The sequence below is a fragment of the Schistocerca nitens genome, chromosome 1 (assembly GCF_023898315.1).
Source record: "Schistocerca nitens isolate TAMUIC-IGC-003100 chromosome 1, iqSchNite1.1, whole genome shotgun sequence".
Lineage (NCBI taxonomy): Eukaryota > Metazoa > Arthropoda > Insecta > Orthoptera > Acrididae > Schistocerca > Schistocerca nitens.
Genome location: NC_064614.1, coordinates 994,813,080 through 994,834,473, shown reverse-complemented (window position 1 = coordinate 994,834,473; position 21,394 = coordinate 994,813,080). Strand labels below are relative to the sequence as shown.

At 42.9% G+C, this 21,394-nt stretch overlaps 1 protein-coding gene across 4 annotated transcripts in view; it reads left to right on the top strand.

Moving 5' to 3' along the window:
- Nucleotides 1-21,394, top strand: part of LOC126195326 (COMM domain-containing protein 4) — a 537,275-nt gene that overhangs the window by 371,713 nt on the left and 144,168 nt on the right. The window lies entirely within an intron of this gene.

Here is a 21,394-nt window from a genome sequence, read left to right as displayed (position 1 = left end):
CATCGGTTTTCAATACAAGTTTAAGATAACTGTAAGAACCGCTCATAAAACCGATTTCCGAATTAACCGATTTTCGGATTTTTATTCCTTTTATTTCCTGCAGTAAATATAGAAACGGGCCAAAGATTGAAAAATTTTGACTCTCTCAGTTTCAAGATATATAGAATCGAAATATTAAAATACATAGACAAATAAAAGAAAACTTAGTCCGTACCATCATTTGCAGCTTTGCTCGTGAAGTGACAAGTGGTTGAATAGTACAAAAAATCACCAGTATTTTCCTACTGATGCTAATTTTTTGATTCTGTACTCAAAAATCTTGTTGTAAACGGGGATAATTGGGACATTATGTAATAGTCAGTCTGAAAAGTGAAATCTCACGTTCGGAACTCTGTTCCTCGTGTTAATCTGTCCTTTTGCAAGGGCTACAAGCAGATAAAGGCATATTATGTAGACGCAGGCAACAGATCAGTTTATGTCTTCTCTTTATATGATGTCGGAAGTTTGTTGTGGTTCCTTCCGTTCTTAATCTTTTAAAGCAAATGGAGGGCTATACTTCACTGATGGGGCACTTCGCAAAATACTTACAGACCAGGGATGGTGGCATTCTGTGACAACTTATGTTCGGCGACAGCAGTGGTAAATTAACATGTAGACCAGATAGGTTAAGTCTCCCATGCTGCATGTACATGCGTACCATCCAGAAGATCACGCCACATAACAAGTACATTACTGTCCCAGCAATGCTATACCAATTCTCATTTTGAGAGTTTACTGCTTGTTTAAGTCGACATTGTTATTAAAATAGCACTATCGCTTTTTCCATTTCATGTAATAAAACCATATTACAAATCAAAGGAAATTTTACCAATAAAATTTACTCGTTTTTTTTAAAAAAAAGGTTTATTTAAAAACCAAAAATAGTTGCTCAAGTTACCTTTCATTAGGAATGTGAACGCACTCAACGACTGTTACATGACTTTGAAAGTGATGGAGCACAGCAATCAGTTGTCCTATCCTTTCAGGTTTTATTAAGAAAATCTCGATTCCGGCTAGTGCCTAGCTATTATCAATGCAATGTTTCACAGAATCAATTAATGTCCTAGTACGTCATTCCCTTGTTGTTCGGTCATCTGTCACCGTTCAAGACAAGTACTCCTGAACGAACTGTGACAGAAGCCCGAACAACAGGGACTGACGTACTAGGACATGCAATGACACTATGAAAACAGTGCATTGGTAACAGCAAGGCACTAGCCGAAATCTGGATTTGCTTAATAAAACCTGAAAGAAAAGGACGACTGACTGCTGTGCTCAATCATTTTGAAAAATTGTTGCACTACTGCTATGGCTAGTTGATATGCCAGCTTTTTACCCTTTTGTTAGTAAAAACACCTGCTATAGAAGTGATCAAACGAATAACGAACAATACTGGTTATTCAGAACTAAAATACATGTACCAATTTTAAACGGCCTGTTTTTCCCATCCCTACTTTGTGATTAGGCGTGGTAGCGTCGGTCATCTTCAGCAACTTCCGCCAGGCTGTGCGAGGTTTATTCGCCCTCTCTGCCGCACTCCACCGCAGACGAGAGAAGAGCACGCGGATCGGACACGCGCCTGCAGCGCTCTAGTACAGCGCACCATAATCTATGTTCCACGGAGGAACGATGTTCCGTGGAGATCACTCATGGGTTCCACGAAAATTACGTGCCATTCTTCGTAACACTCAACAAAGTATCGTAAAATTAACGCCTCGAATAAAAATTTAAAATGTTTTAGTGACGCATTTAAGCTGTATTTCCCCAACTTAACAGAAGATTAAATGTCAAAGTGAATTCTGGATTCGAAGCACATTATTGTCGCTTGTCAATGCACGACCTTCTAATGAGAAGAAACTTTTATCGAGCCGACGCCTCATTCACCATTGGAAGAAAAATTTATATTAGTAGTATTAGTGGGTTTCTGATGCAGTTGAAAATATGAAATGCGCAGTTGTTGCAAAAGGCCAGATTGGTGCTTTTATCATTTGCAGTTATATACATGTTTGAAACAAGTTCTCAGATTAGCCTAAATGTTAAAAAAAAGTAAAAAGGGAAAGAAAACCGTATAAGACTTGATTCTGAACCTGTCACGAGAATTTGACGTTCATCCATAAAGATGAATACTAGGAATATCTGTGAAAGTAAGGTCCAACAGCACTCATCTCATTAAAATTTCGATATTTAATTTACTTAAATAAATTTTGGGTTAATTTTGAAATTACTTTTTCAAATAAATAAATCAGTTTACCTTTCGGTAGGAAAGTAGGTGCACTCAGTGACTGTTAAGTAACTTGTAAATGATAGAGCACAGCAATCAGTCGTCCTTTTGCAGGTTTTAATACGCACATCCAGATTTCGGCTAGTGCCTAGCCATTATCAAATCACTATTGTTTAATGTCGATGCATGTTAGTTCCCTGTTGTTTGGGCGTCAGTCACAGTGCTTTGAATACTAACATGCATCGAGATTAAAAAATAGTGCATTGATAATGGCTAGGCACTAGCCGAAACCTGGATTTGCTTAATAAAACGTACAAAAAAAGGACGACTGATTGCTGCGCTCTGTCATTTATAAATAAATAAATATTATTAGAAATAATTGTAATTTTTCTTGCAAATAATATAAGTACAGAAAGTCACATTAAAGTGGAGATTAAGAATTCCACTTCTCGAAAATTTAATTACAGGTACTGCTAATAATCCCTTCAAACCTGCTTTGTAAAGTACCCCTCCCACTCACGTGTCCCAGTTTTTTCAATATTTCAGTTACTGTAGTTGAAATTTTACTTCGTAACATTACAGGTGTTTCATTTACCAGATAGTCACACTTGTTACATAGTGCCTGTTTCTATTATTGGACCTTTTGAGGACGAGATTGTTATTCAATGACCACCTTGGAACATATCACCAAATTTTACTATAAGTATTATAGCAATTTGTGATGTAGTTAGTTATTTAATGTGCCACATCACGTTTTAGGAGTTTCGGTCCTAAATCAAACATTAACAATTTTCGCCTTTGGAAACAAATTGAGATACTCTATATTATTTTAAAACCTTTCATCCTACAAAAATTTCACAGCCGCACATTTTTATCTTTGTACCTGACGATGACGTAACAAATAAAATCCGGTTTGTAAAGTAATGAATGTTGTGGAATGTTACACCAGTGCCAGATTAGAAAACGCTACTCCGTTAGGAGCTGCTGATTCACTGTTGCCTGCGAGTCACCTGCTAAAGTAGCTCAGACAATAGTCTACTGTGCAGCCACTCTACCATAGGCACTTTGGCTTCAAACTCTTCAATGAAGTATCAGAATGTGACCTCGATTGTCACCTGACGACCGAAATAAGAAGGTATATGTAGAGAAGACCATGTCTATAAACCAGGAGTTTAGTAACCTGTAAGACGACCACTGCGAAGACTGTCGAAACGTCGGTTGATATAGAACTTCATAATATCGCGGTCTTTAGGTGACAGAAGCCATGGGATAACGATATGCGCATATACAGATGGCAGAAGTATCGCGTACACGATATAAAAGGGCAGTGAAATGGCGGAGATGTCATTTGTACTTAGGTGATTCAAATGGTTCAAATGGCTCTGAGCACTATGGGACTCAACTGCTGTGGTCATCAGTCCCCTAGAACTTAGAACTACTTAAACCTAACTAACTTAAGGACATCACACACACCCATGTCCGAGGCAGGATTCGAACCTGCGACCGTAGCAGCAGCGCGGCTCCGGACTGTAGCGCCTAGACTTAGGTGATTCACGTGAAAAAGTTTTCGACATGATTATCGCTACACGACGTGAATTAAGACTCCGACCGCGTAATGGTAGTTGGAGCTAGACACATGAAACATTCCATTTCGAAAATAGGCAGTTGATAAGGAAATCAATATTCCGAGATCCACAGTGTCAAGAGCGCCTTTGCTGACAGCATGAAAACGCCTGCAGCTCCTCTCCTGGGCTCGTGACAATGTCGGCTTATCCTAGACGACTGGAAAACCTGGCCTGGTCAGAGAAGTCCCGATTTCAGTTGGTAAGATTTGAGGGTATGATTACAGTGCGGTACAGATCCCACAAAGCCATGAACCCAAGTTGTCAACAAGGCACTGTGCAAGATGGTGGTGGTTCCACAAGAGTGTGGGCTGCGTTTACAGGGAAGGCACTGGATCCTCTGGTTCAACTGAACCGATCATTGACTGGAAATGGTTGTGTTCGGCTACTTGGAGACCATTTGCAGCCATTCATGGACTTCGTGCTCCCAAACAACGAGACGCCATGTCACCGAGCCACAGTTGTTTGCGATTGGTTTGAAGAACATTCTGGACAATTCTAGCGAATGGTGTGGCCACCCAATTCGCCCGACATGAATCCCATCGAACGTTTGTGGGACATAATCGAGAGGTCACTTGGTGCACGGTGTCGTGGTGTTTCCTACCATGTGGTTTCCTACGAGCAGTGCCACACTAATACTGTCAGAGGCCTGGGCCGGCAAAACAAATCGAGGCTCCCCTTGCTGCCCCCTCCCACCCTCCTCACAACACAGGATTTCTCCGAGAGTTTCAAACGCAAACGGAAGGAAGTCCCACATTGCTTATCATCTTCATTTTGTGTCGTGATAATTTAAAGGTATAACGTTATTTTACGTAACACTGAAAGTGACTGCTCTCGTAATCTCGTTACTATTATTTAATAACTATGTTACCTCTTATACGACAGAAATCATTACATGATTTCTGTTGTTCGAATCTATTATTTATGTTTCACAACTAAGTCGGCATAGAGCGAGCGGGGTGTATAAAAATGAATTCCTATTTCCCCATCCAAGAGGAAGGTCACTGTCTACATAAAACTTCGTTCATTGCATGGTGGAGGGTACTTTACGTACGGATTTCAACAAAAGCCACAGTGTTGCTCCGATCTTGATGAAATTTTGTACATTTGATCTTCAAAACAAGGGGAACCTCACCATCTACGTGAAATTTCATACGTTGTATGGCGGAGGGTGCCTTACAACAGAGTTACACACCATTTGACTGATCAGCTTGGGAGTTGGCTCATGTATGTATGTTTTAGTGGTGAAGGCATTTACACAATCCAACGTATGCTAGATGGCAGATGGTTGGCCTACCTTTAAATAAATTCAACAACGTCTCGTCAATCAGCATCGAAGTTGGCAGATATACGTATTTTTTCATTTACGGGGAAAGAGGAGATGACATGACGGAGGTTGAGGAGGAGATATACGGAGAGAGGAGAACGTGATGGGGCGGGGAGGGGTGAGGAGGTGCATCCAGAGATGTGAAAGAAGCAGATTAAAAGAGAGAGGGAGCAGCAGGTAAGCAGAGAAAGGGGGAAGGTGATGAATGACTAATGGAACACTGTAATAAATACATAAATTAGGGGTGTTATTGTGAATTTGATGTACTATTAGAAAAAGCGGAGGAGCAGGTGGACAGAGACTAGAAGATGGATGGAGAAGGAGAGGAGAATGGAGAGGAGGAAGAAGTGTTGTGAGAGAGGGGGGCAGATGGAGGAGATGGAAAGAGAGGCGGATGGGCGGAAGGAGGTGGTGGATAGAGAGACGAGATAGGACTAAATGGACAAGAGAAATGAGGGAAGAAGGGATGAACTGACATAAAACTGGGATGAAGAAATATCCGGGCAACGCCGGGTTTACAGTCAGTAATTAGATAAAGATTTACGCGACAATGGGTGTGTTCATTTGAAAGAAATTAGAGAATATTTCCCTATGGTTAGATGCGGTGTATAAAGTTCGATAACTAGAGTGTTGTTCTTGATGTCTACAGATGATAAAATTCATTGCTTAATATAGATGACTCCACCAAATTTCATCTAGTTGGAATTTCATCTTTGTAAAATGAACTACATAATAATCAGCTGAAAAATGCTCCTGTTGGAGCACAATAAAGGCAAATACGATCATGTTTAAAAGTCTCTGACAGATAAGTGGGCAACCAGCTGTCTGAGTCCTCATTCCGCCTTCCTCACATAAATTCTGGAAGCTTCACAGGACGAGTGACCATGTTATGTAAGAAATTCACCAAGTAAAATTTCAGTTTTGTGAGATAAAAATTCAATAAATAGCAGATTGTGTGTTAGAACTTTAGAAATACCGTTAAAAGCGTACTTTTGTGAATGAGATACGCCAAATACAAATAATTAATTTTGTATGACTTATATGACGAAACTCTAAAATCGGCAAGTTAACTCTGCGAAATTATTGCTGCTGATCGACGACGACACTGTCTCAGAAACGGTGACAACACCTGCACTGAGGGTGAGCGACTGGGGTAGACAAGCAGTGGGGGAGGCTCAATTCGCAAAAACCTCGTTTAGGGAACCGGTTGCTCTGGACAGCTTCGCTACCTGCTGCACCCTTGTAGGAAACCCCACCATAGGAAACCCCACGTAGCCTGGTGCACAAAATCCTGCACTGGTAACACTTTCGCAGTTATAGATGGCTACGGAGGCAGCGTTGCTCAGTATTTCTGGAGGGGACTTCCAGCCAGTTGTTGAGTCCATGCCACGTCTAGTGACTGCACTACGCCAAGCGACACGATATTGGGAAGTATCACATGACCCGTCATTGCCACCTGTTTGTCATTGGATGAGTGTTGTTTGAAACTTACGTTTGTGGGGTCGCCCCTGCGGCCCCTGGCGGGCCAGAAGGAGTCCTGCGCAGCGAGGCTGCGGCCGCGCGTCGCCCAGAAGGGCCCCTCTACGGAGGCGGAGGCGGAGGAGGGTCCGGCGCGCCGCCCCCGGGCCGGCCAGAAGGCCGAGCCGGCGGCCGTGGAGGCCAGCCGCAGCCGCAGCAGCCGCGCCGCCTGCCCGCGCCTGCCCCGCGGCGCCCAGAACGGCCCCTCCACCGACTCTGAGCCCAACGACGCTCGGCGGCTCACAAGCTCCAGCTCACCTGGTGCACGCTTACTCACTCCTGCAATACAGTCCACCACTCTGAAACTCTCACCGTAACGTAAACCAATACAGTAACAGCGATAGTCATAAACTTTTAACTGTAACCGTGTGGCGTTTATGCCACATCACTACCCATATTTATTACACTTTTGTTTCCTAATTTTAATGCACGGTACAGGAAAATTTTGTTACGGGAGGTTAGCGAGTAGGTAGGATCGCAGAGTCATCGAACGATACAACAGATGGTCACTTGGCGAGAGAACGGCTTGGGGAGCGAGACGTCTAAAGCTGGAGTTTTCTGTTTGTTACTGTGCACGCACTGCAGATACACAAATGTACACTACTGGCCATTAAAATTGCTACACCAAGAAGAAATGCAGATGATAAACGGGTATTCATTGGACAAATACATTATAGTAGAACTGACATGTGATTACATTTTCACGCAATTTGGGTGAATAGATCCTGAGAAATCAGAACCCAGAACAACCACTCTGGTCGTAATAACGGCCTTGATACGCCTGGACATTGAGTCAAACACAGCTTGGATGGGGTGTACAAGTACAGATGCCCATGCAGCTTCAACACGATACCACAGCTCATCAAGAGTAGTGACTGGCGTATTGTGACGAGCCAGTTGCTCGGCCACCATTGACCAGACGTTTTCAATTGGTGAGAGATCTGGAGAATGTGCTGGACAGGGCAGCAGTCGAACATTTTCTGTATCCAGAAAGGCCCGTACAGGACCTGCAACACGTCGTCGTGCATTATCCTGCTGAAACGTAGGGTTTCGCAGGGATCGAATGAAGGGTAGAGTCACGGGTCGTAACACGTCTGAAATGGAACGTCCACTGTTCAAAGTGCCGTCAATGCGAACGAGAGGTGACAGAGACGTATAACCAATGGGACCGCATACCATCACGCCGGGTGATACACCAGTATGGCGATGACGAATACACGCTTCCAATGTGCGTTCACCCCGATGTCGCCAAACACGGATGCGACCATCATGATGCTGTAAAGAGAACCAGGATTCATCCGAGAAAATGACGTTTTGCCATTCTTGCACCCAGGTTCGTCGTTGAGTACACCATCGCAGGCGCTCCTGTCTGTGATGCAGCGTCAAGGGTAACCGCAGCCATGGTTTCCGAGCTGCTAGCCCATGTTGCTGCAAGTCAAAAATGGTTCAAATGGCTCTGAGCACTATGGGACTTAACATCTGAAGTCATCAGTCCCCTAGAACTTAGAACTACATAAACCTAACTAACCTAAGGACATCACACAAATCCATTCCCGAGGAAGGATTCGAACCTGCGACCTTAGCGGTCGCGTAGTTCCAGACTGTAGCGCCTAGAACCGCTCGGCCACTCCAGCCGGCTGCTGCAAACGTCGTCGAACTGTTCGTGCAGATCGTTGTTGTCTTGCAAACGTCCCCATCGGTTGACTCAGGGATAGAGACGTGGCTGCACGATCCGTTACACCCATGCGGATAAGATGCCTGTCATCTCGACTGCTAGTGATACGAGGCCGTTGGGATCCAGCACGGCGTTCCGTATTACCCTCCTGAACCCACCGATTCCATATTCTGCTAACAGTCATTGGATCTCGACCCACGCGATCAGCAATGTCGCGATACGATAAACCGCAATCGCGATAGGCTACAATCCGACCTTTATCAAAGTCGGAAACGTGATGGTACACATTTCTGCTCCTTACACGAGGCATCACAACAACGTTTCACCAGGCAGCGCCGGTCAGCTGCTGTTTGTGTATGAGAAATCGGTTGGAAACTTTCCTAATGTCAGCACGTTGTAGGTGTCGCCACCGACGCCAACCTTGTGTGAATGCTCTGAAAAGCTAATCATTTGCATATCACAACATCTTCTTTCTGTCGGTTAAATTTCGCGTCTGTAGCACGTCATCTTCGTGGTGTAGCAATTTTAATGGCCAGTAGTGTAAGTTCGACATTGAGTGAGATCCAACACGGAACGGACGTTCGAAATTGCTAGGCATTGTTGAGTAATTAATTTGACAGAAATATTTTTTGGAGGGTCACTGTGACCCTGAAGTACATATCCTGTTACTCTTTTGTCTTTTAGCGTGAAGTTCATTTATGTGAAAATAGAACGTAAGAACGACATTTTACTAACTGAGGGTGCTATACGGAGACACTGTCAGAAAAACTGAATTGTGAATATGACGTGAATGATTTTCTTGATGAAACTGATCAGTCTACCATATCTTCAGACAGCGGTGAAGAAAATACAGTTGTCCATGGCAAGAATGGTCATTGTTGGAGCACAGTTGTCCCTACAACTTCAGGTCTGTCAACTGCCGATTACTCGTAGTCCATGTTCCAGGAATGTCGAAATAATGAAAGGACAGATTTGTGAATAATGAAGAACAACTCAAAAATATTCGTGTAATGTGTGCATTTCATTAAATTTCTTCATCTAATCGCACTGCAAATAGTCTTTCAGAGCCGGATCACTTTCAGATTTCTTCACTGAAAAATTTCCATGACAATTTTTACTTACTGTCGAATTTTGGACGTATTAATTATAATGTTTATTGAAAATATACGAGAGAGGTGAAATAAAATGAGTCTGGAACACGAGGGTCCAATTGCTTTACGATAGCCGGCGGCTGTGGCCAAGCGTTTTTTGGCGCTTCAGTCCGGAACTGCGCTGCTGCTACAGCCGGAAGCTAGAATCCTGCCTAGGGCATGGATGTGTATGGTGTCCTTAGGTTAGTTAGGTTTAAGTGGTTCTAAGTCTAGGGGACTGATAACCTCAGAGGTTAAGTCCCAAATTGATTAGTCATTTGATCTAAGCTTTACGAAATATTCTATTTTCAGGCAATTTGTCTAGCAAATAATTGAGTCACTGTAACCTTGGTGTTCACTTCGTGTGCCCGTTTCAGAAGGATATGGTATTACAGATAATAGCACTGAATTCTTTCCTCTGTGCCACTTCGTTACACATTGTTTATTGCATGCAGAGAAGAAACGAATTGGGAAGGCGGGAGGGAAGCAAATTACCTCTAGTGATGCTAGGGATAGTGAGCGCGGACGCTACTTACTGAAATCCACCATGTTTATTAATCCTGACAATTTTTTTTTTATTTGGTGGGAAGCGTTATTTCAGGAACCCACCGCGTAGCATCTGAGCGTAACAGTTTGCATCTTTTGGGACTTATAATTCACATACCCTAATGCATACTTTGCTGTCTCCAAAAAATAAAGTTACGTAATTAATTTTTATTCATTAGCAGGTACATGTTTGCAAACCTTGTAGACACTGAAATCGACATGCCACGGTACCATAGCAGGCCGACAGAGAAGCCAAAGCACAGCCCATTCACAAAGCCGACTGTCGTGTAGTGATTGGTTGTCAGCAGCAACAGAAATGCTCTAGCTGTGTCAAGACAACTTAGTTGCAGCCTGGATCTAGGGGGAGGGGCAAACCGGGGTTCTTGCTCCTGTATCGGCGGGCTACGCTACCGTGGCATGGGGACTGCACAATCTGTCCATCATTGACGTCACAAACACACTCGCGTAGTAGTTGGTTGCTGATTTACGTGCAGGCACAAAAGGTGCATGAATTTAAGTAGTCGATTTTGACCAGATCACTCGTGTAAAACGGACTTACAGGCTTCTTAACCCAAGTGCGTTTCTCTCTCATTTGAAGTGCATCTTTAATGGGTGTGCTGTGATATTGTAGCGTTTTTAAAATATGGTTTAGCCTCATTCACAAAATTTTTACTTTATCCACTGCCCGTTTTGATGGTTAAACCATTATCATCGGATGGTAAGAATCTTTTAAATAGGTATTGCAAACATCGGCGATTTCTTGCTGCTGCGTGTGAGGGGGCCATGAGCGTAGATTGGGTCTTCCAAGTGCAAGAAGAGCAGTTACTTCTCATTGTACGTCAGCGACACAATGTTACCTTTGTTTTGCGAATAAGTTTTTTACTAAAAATTTTAACTTCTATCCCTCCCTCTAAGAGACTACGTGACAGTGAAATCGTGCTAGTGTAATATAATCGTCCTTAGTAAATGTAACACAAGAAGCTCTCCTTCTGTCCCCATGTTTTGCGTTTTGATACTAAATTGATCGGAGAGTGGTTAGATAGCTGCTTTCGACCCGTTTATTGAAATTATATACGATCAAAGTTTTTTTGCGTTTTATGAAAAATCTTTCGTTAAGAAATTAGTCTGAAAGTTGCAGGAGTCAGGCAAAGCCCTTTTTGTTGCTCTTTTTTAGTAACCGTATCGAAATTTGGCCTCAATAAAAATTCTACCACCCTTATCTCTGGAATATTCGGTCCAGATGGCACGGAAGTCTCCGTTTTATAGATCGCAAGGGGACATCACGGATCGGCTATCTCCTATCTCCTTCGATTTATAGGGTTTAAACTGCAGTGCCCAGGCATCTATTTGTTAAAGCAGTATGATGCAATTCTCAAAGTCTAAAAATTCTCCTTTGAAGATTAGGTTTCTGGTCACTGGTAACTATAAAACGTGGATTTTTTATTCACTAATTCGTCCGTAACTCAGCGCATAGCGTAGATGTTTTGCTATCATTAAGCCGCTGGTTCGAATCTCGCTAGTAGCATACTTTATTTTACCTTTTTAGAATTCCAACTTGTTAACAAATGGAAATATTAATTAAAATCTAGAATCATATTTTTTAAATTACCGGCTGTTACGTCGTTCAATACGTACACAGCAAGCAGTTAAAAACATAGGATAAGTTTGGAAAAAGAAATCAGAATTCAAGAAACACACATAAAAACAGAGTTTGTAATTCTGTCAGCACGCAAAGGGCTTGGAAGGTCAAAGGAGTGTAATGTGTCTACGAAACAGGACAGTAAAATTAAGCTAGAACAATAACTCGAAATTAGCGGTATTTAGCGAAACAACGCGAAATCGGCGATTTTTAGAGATATAGTGGAATTTTAAATGTGAGAACGGCAGTTTACTAATATTCATAACTGATAGTTATTAGCTGTTATAACTGCGTTTTGACTTCTAATCTCTCGTTTGTAACATAAACTGTTATTTTCTCACGTAACGAGCTTAGATGTGTCGAAGAAGATAGCACCGAACTTAACACATATACCACGGAATTTGGCAAAAAACAATATCAAATTTGTCAAAAAACACCAAATTTAGCAAAATAAACAACACCGAATTTGGCAAAAAAAAACATGGAAATCGGCAAACCTAGTAACACTGAATTTTCAAAATAGTAGAGCAAAATAGTACCGAATTTGGTAAAAAAAGGAAAAAAAATAACGCCGAATTAGGCAGGAAATAAGGGCAAATTTGGCAAAAAATACTCCGAATTTGGAAAATAAATAACGAATTTCGCAAATAAATAACGAATTTTGCAGAAGTATTAACTAATTTGCAAAAATAGCAATGAAGCTAACAAATAGTAACACTATTTTTGGAAGAAATAACACCAAATGTGACAGAAAATAACAGTGAATGTGGCCATAAAATAAAACGATTTTTTGCTGTTTTTCGTTGTAACAAGAAGATGAGGGAACGGTAAAGATGTAGTCTAGGTCAGCATTCGAATTGTTGTGCTATAGAAAATGTTGAAAATTGCGTGGGTGAAGAGACTAACTAATAAAGACATAATGAACCGAACTCCAAAGAAATTAGCTTCGTGGCACAACCTGGCAAGGGACAGGTTGATCATTCTCATCCCGAAGCTTCAAAGAATAGTTAATTTAGTGATGGAGGGAAGCGTGTGGTGGGTGTAACATGTTACAGGGTGACAAAGGCTTGACTACAGTAAGCGGGTACAAATGATGGTAGGGTGCCCTGATTGTAGAGATCTGCGCAGAACAGCAGCAGCAAGACGAGCAGGACTCACCGGCGTGCGGGCTGCCGCGCTTGCCCCTGGCGGGCACGAAGGACTGCCCGCCGGACATCGAGGCCAGGTAGTTGCGCAGACGCGCGCGCCGGTCGCGACTCGCCGCCCACTCGCCCGCCAGGCCGGCGTCTTCCTCCTCGCCCGACCCTCCGGCCATTACCTCTGTGGGCACAAGTGTGGCGACTTCAGAGTAAGCCACTATTCTTACTTCCGATAACTGCACTATCTGATCATCTGTTAGCGGATGATAATATGGGGATTGTCCACCCTTCGCCCTTATGACGGCTTGAATTCTGCTGGCGTCTCCTTCAATAAGATTTCTGAGGGTCTGTTGAGGAATAGTGGCCCGTTCGTCCTCAACAGCTGCAACCAGGAGTGTTCCATTGGTTTAGAGAGCTAATAACCCCGGCGTTGAGCGCCTGTAAGTTCTATTATGTTAGAGTCGAACTATGGGCAGACTACTTACTATCGGAAATGTTATTGTTCACAAACCATTGCCCCACAGATGACAAGATGCATTATCATGTTGATAGACTCAATTAGCGTCTCCAAAATGTTCCTCTACTGTGCGCAATAGACAATGCTGTAAATTGTGTTCACATCCATCCGAAATTAGCGTTTCATTAAACGAAATAAAGGGTCCCCACCTCCCCCGTGAAAAACAGCCCGTAACAAACAACCACCAACACCACCACCACCACCACCACCACCACCACCATCACCATCACCACTACCACAACCTCCACACTTCACTGTTGACGCTACACCTGATGGCAGGTAACGTCTTCTAGGCATTCGCCAACCCCCAGACCCTTCCACTGGGTTGTCACATTGTGTTTTACTGTCAAGATACGAATATTTGCTACACGCAGTTAAGTCGCCATATTGTGTGCAGAGCCCAAGAACAAATAGTTTTGCATTCTGCTGATTTTCACAAAAAGCACTGATGTTATGCTTTGCCGTGCGGGATTAGCCGAGCGGTCTAGGGCGCTGCAGTCATGGGCTGTGCGGCTAGTCTCGGCGGAGGTTCGAGTCCTCCCTCGGGCATGGATGTGTGTGTTTGTCCTTAGGATAATTTCGGTTAAGTTGTGTGTAAGCTTAGGGACTGATGACCTTAGCAGTTAAGTCCCATAAGTCCCATTTCACACGCATTTGAACACACAATGAAGGCACAGAGCAAATGCACAAAGAAAGAATCTCATATTAATTTGCTATTTCTTTCTAAATAAATCGTGATAGTTATTAAGAGGTTTTAAGGTTTAGTTTCCTTTTTATTTTGTGAAAGATAAAGTCTAGAAGTTACAGTTTACCATGTATACAGGCAACAGTAATATTAAAAATTATATTGCGTAAAACTTTCTCATAATTAATTTTTCGTGTATATTATGACATTCTCCTATAATATGCTAATAACATAAACCGCTTCATTCGCATTTAATCGCGATTCTTCCAACAGCATACTGGGAACTATTACTTCGATTTCACCTGGGAGCACAGTTTTTTGTCGCCCTTCAGTGGATCATCTTTGAGAGGAGCACGGTAACGTTTCAGTTTAGCCATTATTTCCTAACTGCGGTATATGAAGTAGCTGAATCTTTTTATACAGTCATCAACTTCGGAGGAATTTTTGTTAATAGTGAACCGTCCTAAACTGGGAATCTTATGGCAGTATCGTACAGACGAGAAGAGAATAGAAGGTCTTGAAATGTAATGTTGCAGAAGAATGCTCAATATTAGATGAATAGCCGGCCGCTGGTGGCCGAGCGGTTCTGGCGCTACAGTCTGGAGCCGCGCGACCGCTACGGTCGCAGGTTCGAATCCTGCCTCGGGCATGGATGTGTGTGTTGTCCTTAGGTTAGTTAGGTTTAAGTAGTTCTAAGTTCTAGGGGACTTATGACCTCAGCAGTTGAGTCCCATAGTGCTCAGACCCATTTTTTTTTTATTAGATGAATAGATTAGATAACCACGAGGAAGTGTGGAATCAAGAAGGCAAGAAAAAAGCTTTAGGGTACATCTTCACTAGAGGAATAGAGACGGTAAGACTCATGTTGTGGCACCAAAGAATGGGCAGTGTGGATTTAATTACGCAGAGATGAAAACACTTGCACAGTATACAGTAGGGTGGAGAGATCCATCAAACCAGTCCGAACTGATGACTACGGCCTTACGGTGTTCCAGTGTAACCATTTGAACGACACACACACACACACACACACACACACACACACACACACACACACACACACACAGAGAGAGAGAGAGAGAGAGAGAGAGAGAGAGAGATGATCAAACTACTTCGTGGATGAACGTAACATAGTATTGCTCAGTCGGTGTCTACGTAACAAAAATACTTCATACAAATAATGGTCACCTGGGTGCTAGGTCAACAGTTTCCCAACTGTAGCTCATATTGTGCAGCTGAATTTAGTTCAGCTGACAATTTCAATATCGGGTGTTTCACAATAGCGATTAAAGAAAGAAACTTGTATCTCAAGTAAGAGGAGTGTGTTCTTGGCAATGAACGCAGATCCTTGTTATGTTCTCCTTAGAGAGAGATCGCTGTTCGGATAACCAATGCAAATTCGGCAGTACAAAATAGTCATTCATAGTTGGTATTATTAGAGTTCAGTGGTTCCCATCTTGGGGGTGATTACCCCCAGAAACTAAATCGTTCTTGAAAAGTCGTTACTATTATCAGTATTTTGTAAGAGTGTAATACTAATTCCATAAGTTCCCAAAAATTTTTCTTCCATACACCACTACTAACGTGTGACACAATGTGGCGGTAGTTACAGTTTGTGAAGCGGATGTATGAACATCTTCCTCTAATAGGCCACCAACAACACACGAACTTCGCACTTTGTACCAGGCATCTACGAAAATCAAATTGAGCTACGGACATCACATATTCGTAAATATTTCATGAAAATACATCCCTAAAGTTGTAGATAGTTCCCTCAATAGACGAGAATTGCTTCATTATTCATTTCGCAACAATAAACGAATAGACTGACAGCACAACACAACAGTAACTATGTAATGACTGCTACACTGTTGTAGGGCCCACAATTTATTATTGTTGTTGTTATAGAATAGAAATAAATAATAGAACTCACTATGTTGTCCTCGACGGCGAATGCGCCCTAAAACAAAACAGACGGCGAGTGTTCATCAGAGACGAGGATAACGTCAGACGTGCTCCAGGGAAGTGTGATAGGACCGCTGTTGTTCGCTGTGTACACAAATGATTTGGCGGACAGGGTGGGCAGCAATCTGCGGTTGTCTGCTGATGAGGCCTGTGGTTTACGATAAAGTGTCGAAGTTGAGTGACTCTAGGAAGATACAAGATGACTTAGACAAAATTTTAGTTGCTGTGATGAATGACAGCTAGCCTTAAATGAAGAAAAATGTAAGATAATGCGAATGATTAGGAAGATCAAACCTGTAATGTTCGGATACAGTGTTACTATTGGGCGCAACGTTGCAAAGCGATATTAGATGGAACGAGCATGTGAGAACTATAGTAGTGAAGGCAAAACGTCGACTTCGGTTTATTGCGATAATTTTAGAAGAGTAGTTCAACTTTAAAGGAGAAAGCATGTAGGACGTTCGTGCGACCTGTTCTTGAGTACTGCTAGAATGTTTGGGATTCGTAACAGGTAGACTGAAGGAAGAGATGGAAGCGATTCAGAGGCGGGCTGCTAGATTTGTTACCGGTAGATTCGAACAACACATAAATGTTACGAAGATGCTTCGGGATCTCAAATGGGAATCGCTCGAGGGAAAGTGACGTTCTTTTCAAGAAACACTATTGATAAAATATTGAGAACCGGCATTTGAATCTGACTGCCAAACGATTCTACTGCCGCCAACACACATTGCGCGTAAGGACCACGAAGATAAGATACGAGAAATAGGGCTCATGCCGAATCATGTAGACAGACGTTTTTGTCTCGCTCTGTTTGCGAATGAATCAGGAAAGGAAATGACTACTATTAGTAGTACAGGGTACCCTCCGCCACGCACCGTACGTGGATTGCGGAGTATCGATGTAGACGTAGATTATTATTATTATTATTATTATTATTAATGGTAGTGGTATGACGCAAAGTATTATAAGCATGAAGTCTTCCAATTTTTGGTAAATTAACTAAAAGTGAACAGTTTATAAAGGATCAGCATGGGAAAATAATGGCCAACAAAAAAGATGGAAGACGTACTTCTCGCAGCTACTCAACTAGAACCTGATACAGTTGCTGTTAAAGTCATCACCCCATCAGTAAACACAATACATCAAGCAATAAAGATGTTAAATAATAACAATGCTTGTGATAAAGGCTAGAAATACGCTGAGTTATCAAAGAATCGAGGACCACAACTGAAATTATAGCTCCAGTCTTTAATAGAAACAACTTGGAAGACAGAAATCATACATGCATACTGAAAAACCGCAATTATGTTCCCTTTTATAAGAGTGATCCCCTTCTGTGCGATAACTACAGAGGGATTGGTTACTAAGTGCCACTTATAAAATCATATCGATTTGCCTATTAAATACGCAGATCCCAATAACGGAAGAACTAATTGAAGACTATAAATACATTTTCCTCAGAAATGGATTCACATTATACGATTTATTCACTCTAAGACAGGTAACTGGGAAGGCGTGTGAATTCATTGTAGATGCCCACGTATTGTTTCTATGATAGCATACACCGATACACATTCCTAAATATGAGGGAAACTGAAATACTTTCGAAGTTAATCAGATTAGTTAAAATGTATATAGATGAAACTTTTTCGTGTAAAGAGGAGGTAACAGAAACGGAAAATTTTAGGGTGTACGCTGGTCCGAGACAGGGTGACACCAATTCACCTATTTTATTTAACCTCGTCTTTGAGAAGACTGATAGAGAATTTAGTAAAACTAATCCACACGGGATCCAGATGCAGGAGGTAAACGTTACTAGAAATTTGGAATTTTGTAGTAAGGTCTTATGGGACCAAACATCTGAGGTCATCGGTCCCTAAGCCTACACACTACTTAATCTAACTTAAACTAACTTACACTATGGACAACACACACACCCATGCCCGAGGAGGACTCGAGCCTGCGACGGGGACAGCCGCACGGCCCTTCCCAAGGCGCCCGAGACCGCTCGGCTACCCCGCGCGGCGAACGTTACTTGACTTGCCTACTCTGATGAGGTAGCATTAGTATTTCCAAAACAGAACTAATCAGAAAGATGCAAAACTATTACAAAATCGCCTAAGAAAACAGGGTTATGCGATAATAAAGAACAGACAGAATACTTGGTCAATCAGAAGTGCTGCACCTTTATAGTATTAACTTCAGAATCCGCTCGTATCAATCGACTATTATACCGAAACGTTATACGGATTTAAAGCATTAATATTTAGGAAGAAAGATGATGGAAAAACTATTAATATTCGAAAGAAAGATAATAAGAAAAATCTTTGGACATGTATGTGATGAAAATAACGTGAAAGAGGTTAGAAAGAAAAACTAAGAAGTAGGAGAACTATACAAACATCATAACATCCCCGAAGTCCTAGATAGTTCAAATGGCTCTGAGCACTATGGGACTTCTGAGGTTATCAGTCCCCTAGAACTTAGAACTACTTAAACCTAACTAACCTAAGGACATCACACACATCCATGCCCGAGGCAGGATTCGAACCTGCGACCGTAGCGGTCGCGCGGTTCCAGACTGTAGCGCCTAGAACCGCTCGGCCACTCCGCCCGGCAATGGTTGGAAATGTCCACCATCTACTGCGAGACACGTTTTCAGCCGCTGGAGCAAGGACTTCTGGCCAGACTGAAGATTTTCCTTCGATATCATTGCACTTAGTGGAACAATTACATTGTTTAAATCCTCCTGAGTCGTCGAAACTTGGGCACGGACATCATCCTTGAGGTTACCTCAGAGAAAAATGTGCAGCGACGTCGTGTAAGGCGAACGTGCAAGCTAACTGATAATTCCTTCACGTATTATCTAGCGACCAGAGAAGAACTAGGTGAGCGCTTTCCTAGACACAAGCATTTAGAGCGCCAAGCACCCATCCCGCTAGTACCATAGACGTTCTGGTAAGAGACGGTGTTCAAGGTTCCTCGGCTATTATGGATTATCAGCTGCCCAATAAAGTATATTTCTCACATTCAGCTTTCTATCATTTGTAAAAATAGCTGCACCAGCAAAGAGTATTCTTTGAAGAAAGAACCTGTTGTCCCCAAATCAGTCCAGAACAGAATTCCACGCGCCTTCTCCTACCCCGTTGGCCAGTCGTCGGGTGAAGTGACTCATGATATGGATGGAATCTGCGGGCAAAATGCCAGCAACGCTTGGCTGACTTTACTCAGAGACACTCGCAGTTTCTCTTAAGCTCACATGTGGACTACAAGGTAGCAGCTGTCAAAACACCTATTTCATTCGCTCCGCTCGTTGTAGGCTTGCTCGTAAATCTCTGTTAGTATTCCAGTGTGCTTCCAATAGTAACTTATTGCTATTATGATGAATTGTCAATTTTGCTTGACACCATCTATCGGGTTAGCTTCGTGCGCACTATTGAACTCTTCGCTTATTTCAGCATTCACGGTGAAGGAGTAGCATAACTGGTTTCTTTCGGTTTATGGAAGACGTTTATATTTTTAAACTAATGAGCACTCTACACACGCGAAGAACACCGAACGAAAGCTACATTTCCTCAGCGCCATTTTTATATCGTTTTTGCAGCGGTAAGTTACTCTGTTTCGTCCGTATCCGACGTGAAATATTCCCTTATTTGTGTGCGAAATCACAAACTTACGCAGAGGACAGCAACCGGTTTCGCATTCAAAACAAATTAATCCTATGTTATAAATATTGTAATTACTCTGAAACCAGTAAACGGATTTTAAAGAGAGAAAAACATTTAAATTCGACTCTTTAAAAGCCACGATACTTGTACATAAATGCCTATAGTTCCATTTGAAAAAGCAAAGTTGATATCAATATCTGTGTAATTAATATAGCTATGAAAAGAAACTATACGTTGTGTAGTGAACACTTTCTCACAATTCATATACCTGAAAACAGAATTAAGATATTTTATACAGTTCCGGAGATATTTGAGGTGAAAAGATTACCTGAATCTCCACACCGTCGCGCGTTATCGCATTACAGAAAAGGTGATGTATGAATAACGTGGCTGCATGAAGATCACTAAAGAAATAGCACATCGTAAGTATAGTGCTGCGGAAACAGCCGTACCGAGATGGAAATAAATAAGCAACAGGCAATGTTAGAAGGTAGGGCAAAGTAAGGTGTACCTTCCTGGTCGCGCTTTCCCCTGGCGGGCCAGAACTCCATCTCGCGGCGGCCCCTCGCCGCCCAGAAGGGCCCCTCGGCGGAGGCGGAGGAGGCGGACATCTCGCGGCGGCGGCGGCCGCGCGCCACCCAGAAGGCGTCGCCCACACCCGCGGGCACCGCCGCCGCCACCGCCTGCCGCGCCGGCCCCAGCGTCTCGCGCCGGTCCAGCAGCACCTGCAACCGCCGCCGCCCTCATACTGCAAGTATTGTACACTAAGACGAGGCTAACACCCAATTATCTCCCTGCCACATTAGAACTACACTACTGGCCATTAAAATTGCTACACCAAGAAGGAATTCAGTTGATAAACGGGTATTCATTGGACAAGTATATTATACTGGAACTGACATGTGATTACATTTTCACGCAGTTTGGGTGCATAGATCCTGAGAAATCGGTACCCAGAACAACCACCTCTGGCCGTAATAACTGCCTTGATACGCCTGGGCATTGAGTCACAGCTTGGATGGCGTGTACAGGTACAGCTGCCCATGCAGCTTCAACACGATACCACCGTTCATCAAGAGTAGTGACTGGCGTATTCTGACGTTTTCAATTGGTGAGAGATTTGGAGAATGTGCGGCCAGGGCAGCAGTCGAACATTTTCTGTATCCAGAAAAGCCCGTACAGGACCTGCAACACGCGGTCGTGCATTATCCTGCTGAAATGTAGGGTTTTGCAGGGATAGAATGAACGGTAGAGTCACGGGTCGTAACACATCTGAAGTGTAACGTCCGCTATTCAAAGTGCCGTCAATGCGAACGAGAGGTGACAGGGACGTGTAACCAATGGTACCCCATACCATCACGCCGGGTGATGAATACACGCTTCCAATGTGCGCTCACCGCGATGTTGCCACACACGGATGCGACCATCATGATGCTGTAAACAGAACCTGGATTCATCCGAAAAAATGACGTTTCGCCATTCGTGCACTCAGGTTCGTCGTTGAGTACACCATCGCAGGCGCTCCTGTCTGTGATGCAGTGTCAAGAGTAACCTTGGCCAAGGTCTCCGAGCTGATAGTCCATGCTGCTGCAAACGTCTTCGAACTGTTCGTGCAGATGGTTGTTGTCTTGCAAACGTCCCCATCTGTTGACTCAGGGATCGAGACGTGGCTGCACGATCCGTTACAGCTATGCGGATAA